The sequence below is a fragment of the Psammomys obesus genome, unplaced genomic scaffold (assembly GCF_907164565.1).
Source record: "Psammomys obesus unplaced genomic scaffold, mPsaObe1.curated_primary_1811, whole genome shotgun sequence".
Classification (NCBI taxonomy): domain Eukaryota; kingdom Metazoa; phylum Chordata; class Mammalia; order Rodentia; family Muridae; genus Psammomys; species Psammomys obesus.
The window spans coordinates 46,022,943-46,028,273 of NW_026591086.1; positions in this window are offsets into that span (position 1 = coordinate 46,022,943).

The following is a 5,331-nucleotide window of genomic DNA, read 5'->3' on the forward strand; positions in this document are numbered from 1 at the left end:
AGGAAATGTTATGCAACAGAACTCTAGACTAGAGAAGATAAATGGAACAAAAACATTTCTGTTTCAATATAAATAATAGAACTTAGATCTAAAACATCTTTTCCCCTGAAGCCTCCCTGAAAACATAAGGCACCCTCATGCTCAGTATGAGATTGACAGAAATGGGCAAGCCACTGAAGGAAAAAAAAAATTACAACAAACAAAGAAACAAAAATCCCCAAAGGTGTTGTCTGATCAGAAGAATAAGTTCACAGCATCATCAGGTGATTGCTTTTCATTTTGATATCATGAATAGTCTTTTATATGAAGAGAGGAAAAGAACAAATTTCACATTTTATTAAAATTAACAAAGCATAGGTAACCTGAAATTATCAATAACAATATTAACATTGCATCTTTTCCAATGCCCATTCCATTTCCTTTTGACTTGTTCCTGCTGCAGTAACTGCTCACTTTAGAAAGATTGCAATCAAATAAAGCTGTTGTGAAGATAGATAGTTGAGCAAATGACCTTATTGAATTGAGGGACATCTTTTAGGTATATGCCTAAGAATGGTATAGCTGGATTTTGAGGTAGCACTTCCTAATTATTTGAGAAAGTGCCAGATTGATTGCTTCCTTCGTTTTCCTCTTCTTTCTTTTCCACCTCTTGTTCCTTCTCCTTCTCTTTTCTTCTTCTTCTCCTTATTCATCTTTTTTTCTTGTTTCATCACCATTTCTGCATTTCTGCTTCTTTCTTCAACTTTTTTCTACTCCATCTTTGCTTTTTTTCCTTTCCTTTCTTTTTTCCCATCATTTTCTTTTCCATAAAGCATTAAGATAAGTCTTTAGGCTACAACTACTTTGTGTCGTAGTCAAAGAAATTCTGACATTACCAACTATCACCCTGCTCAGCCCACAATAAATTTCTTTTTTTCACAATAAATTTATTGATGTGTGTTAAAAGCATGAATGTGAAATTTTATGTGTGATCAAATAGTCTAAATGCCTTGGAGTTCTTATATTTGCTTACATATTTTTCTCATAATTTGTTTTTCTTTCACAATTTAACACATATATACAATTTATTGTGATTATATCTTCTATGACCATCTATTTTTCTTTTCCCTCTGAATCTCTTCTTTCCATTTGCTGCTTTCATGGTTACTTCATTGAAGAGAATAACACCTCTCTCCCAAAATTAGTAGCAGATGTTACCTCCAAAAGTAAGAATAGACTTTTATGTGCATTTCTATCCATAAGTAAATTTTGAAGGTCCCAATTTCTGGAGGTATCTTGTGCCCTTATCTGTTTATGATTATAATGACCATGCTATATCTGGATAACAAAATCCCATGGTATTTCTCCCACATGCATCTTCCAGCTCTTATATGATTTTTAATTACTTTTTTGAGATTTTTATTTTATTTGTATGATTGTTTCCCTGCATGTTCATGCAATTCCAAGAAGCCCTGAAGATAATATTGGACACCTTAGAACTGGAGTTACAGATGGATGCTAGGAACCACTGGGCACTGGAAACTGAACACAGATGCTCTGAAAGATCAGCAAGTACTCTAAGCCATCTCTGCCTGACATCTTACATTCTTCATGTACCTTCTCTTTTATTTTTTCTGGGACTTAACAGTATACAAGGAGGTATGAATGATAAGTCCCAAATAGGGCTGAGCAGTCAAATGTCCTTTATTTTCAATAAATCAATGACATAAAAACCTCAGAATTAACCATTATCTTCTGGGGGGCGTGATTCTCCACTCTAGACTGAGAGATGCACACAAATCTCTGTGTAAATATGTTTAGGGAAGATCGAGTACACAACTCAGAGGACTAACCATACTTTTGTTACAAATTGTGAAGTAGACCTGTCACCCCAATGTCCAGGAAGATGAGGCAGGAGGATTTTAGAGTTCTAAGCCAGCTTTGACAACATATTGAACTGCAGACGCTTCAGCATGGTAAATTACTGCTTCATACAGTGAATTTCAATGTGTTAGAATTATGCTTGTGTCAACCTGATGAGAAATAAGTAATGCTGTAAGAGATTTAAAAAAAAAGACAACAGGTACACGTAGGGAAAGAATGATAGTATTTCTCCCTTGGGCCTCTGACTTCTTCAGGCACACACAGATTTTTGATGAGGTTTATAATACCAGGTATGTACCATCACCTTACTGGGCTGTCAATCTACTCACATAATAGTTATCTCCAAAAGAGATATTTCAACTCCACCAGTTGAAATATCTTATCTGTCTGGTCAGTCACGTAGCATGCATAGCCTACAAATGGATAAGGACATTAAAGAGTTCACTCCAAATTGCCTGCAGAGCATCTAGTCAGTTCTGAGTATAAGACCTTGCAGTCAGTCATCTATTTTTTTTTAAGTATTGAAGGTTTTTTTCAGTGCAATTTAAAATTATTTTATTAACCATTTGTAGTAGAGTCCACTTATAATCCTATCCCTTCAGAAGCTGATGTAGGAGGATAGAAAAAAAAAAAAAACAGACAAATGAAAGCAAAAACTACCACAAACCACAAAAACAAAAAGAAAAGGAGAAACAACTTGTATTCTCAGAAAATATTCAGTGTTTCTTGCCTTCACTAGACTTTTCAAACTTAGATTTAAAATACTTGTTTCTTATTACCATATTCTCTAGGGTGTGAATTAAATACTGAATGTAGTAACCACTGTCGTTCTGAATTTAACCTGTTGTTATCTTTCTTGAACTTCACAAGATAGTCATTGCTGGCTTTTTTATGATAAAAATTGTAATCAAGATATATAAATATAAGTAGAAATGTACTTATAAACTAATGTGTTTATGTAAGATGTTTCCACATTTGTTATAGAAAATAAAAAAATGAATAATCGTATAAATACTTAATCCATATTCTTACAAATACTTGCTTTTATTCTTAATATGAGCCTCTCCATGTCATTATTTCTAAAGGCCCAAGTGATTCCTTCTCCACACTAACCCATCATGGCATCCTCCTTCCTCTTCCAGTCTGTCTGTTTCCCATGTTTTCTTGTCCTCTAAAGCCTAGGAACCTTAGCCACATCTCCCCGGTTCTGCCCTGTCCAGGTATAGGCCTTTAATCAACTGATCAGGTATAATGTCTTAGGAAGGTTTACAAAACAACTGAGGGAGAGCTTCAGAACAACCCCCTACACACATTTATAGTAAATGTGGAAAATATAGTATGTAAATATAGAAAATAAATAGTAAGTGGCTATTGATAATGTTGCATAATATTGGAAAGCAAAGCCAATGAACTAATTTTGAAATGCTTGGGGACAGTGTGTCACATATACACTTTAAATAAAATGTGTAAATGGCTCTTCCTTTTCTGATTAATAGGAACAGAACATGTTATGTCATCCACACAACACAGAGAATTGAAGCACTATGGGTTTATTAGTTACTTTTCTATTGGCAATAAAGAAATACCTTGATTAAGGCTACTTATAGGACAAAGAGTTTATTTGTCTCATGTTTCCAAAAATTTTGGATACCTGATAATAGAGAGAAGGATCTGGAGAGGGAGCAGGAAGCTGAAGGCTCACATCTGAAACTTCAAGCAAAACACTTCTACCTTTCTCAACAACGCCACAGACTGGCCACCAAGTATTGAATGCCTGGGATTATGGTGAACATTACTTATTATTCAGATCTCAACAGTGAGAGTCAGTGGTAAACTGAAGATCACAGTGTTTGGTAGCTCAGGAATCCACAAACTATGGATTTGGGAAAATGACAACAGAAGAATCATTTGTGCAGACTTATGTTAAATGAACTACATGTACAATTCATTCTTAATATACTCTACTTCATGGTCATGCATACATTGTATTATTTCTGTAAAACGTTAATTTTTAATTTTATATATACAAAAGTTGATACAGTTTAATGCACCTGGTTAATAATTACTAATAGGTCAGATTCAAGATGGCGGCGTCAGGAGGACACTGTGTCTGAGGAGCAGGACAGCAGTGTCGGCACAGCTACCAAGAGACTGAACTCTGGGCCCTAAAACATCAACGATTGTGTTTCCCATGTTAGAGAAAACCCTATGGTGTGGGAATCAATTGGGTCCATTCTCAGGTCTCCCAGCTAAAACCTGGAAGAGTTCCCAGGTCCTAGCAGGTACTCGGTCACCAGCCCAGAGCCATACACCTGCATGTCCTGATCACCATCACAAACAGAACAATGGGCACCAAAACACCAGAGACCGGGATTTCCAGTCGTGAGAAAACCCCACAGGGAAGGAAGCAAATGGAACTGACCTCAGGTCACACAGTCAATCCCTGGAAAAGGTCCAGGGCACCAGCAGAGGCATAGCTGCCAGCCCAGAACAGGGTGTACAGCCACCAGCCCAGAGACTTGCTGGGTGCCCAACTCACCATCCTAGACAGAACTTCAGGCCCCAGAGCACCAGAGACTGTGTTTCCCTTTTGGGAGAAAACCCCACAGCGAGGGAAACAGTAGTACTAAGCTTAGAGCACTCAGACAATCCCTCCCCCCACACACACACACACATGGAAAAGTTCTCAGGAAAAGATCCCTGCTTCCTGCAGGTGCCCAGTCTCCAGCTTGCAGCCTGTGCCTGCATGCTTTATATGCCACTCCAGAGGGAACTGTGGACCCCAAAGCACCACAGACTGGGTCTCCCTGTTGGGAGGAAGTCCCATGATGGAGGAGAAAATATCTGGTCCTATCTCAGGAAACCCAGCTCCAGAAAAGTTTCTGGATCTTGCAGGCTCCAGCCTCTAACCTGCCACATGCATGAGAGCTGTGTTCACCTGCTACTGATTACCACTTGGGAACTGGGGCACAGAGCTCCAACCTCAGACCTACAGATAAAATTGGAAAAGATTAAAGAAAACACAAACAGAGGAAATCATGAAGAGGAAGAACATATCAAGGAAAATGGGAACTACAGAGGTAAGCATAACCAACAGACTACAAGCTATGAAAGAAAGAATATCAGGTGTGGAAGATACAATGGAAGAAATCTATGTATCCATCAAAGAAAATGTTAAATCTAAAAATTTCTGGACACAGACCATTCAAGAAATCCAAGACAAGATGAGAAGACAAAACCTAAGAATAGCAGGAATAGAAGAAGAAGAAGATTCCCTCCGCCAAGGCCCAGAAAATATTTTCAACAAAATCATAGAAGAAAATTTCCCCAATTTAAAAGAGAAGTCTATAAGAATACAAGAGGCCTACAGAACACCTAATAAATTAGACCAGAAAGAAAATGTTCCTGCTACATAATAATGATAAGAGTAAGTATACAAAACAGATAAAAAAAAAAAAAAAAAAAAAA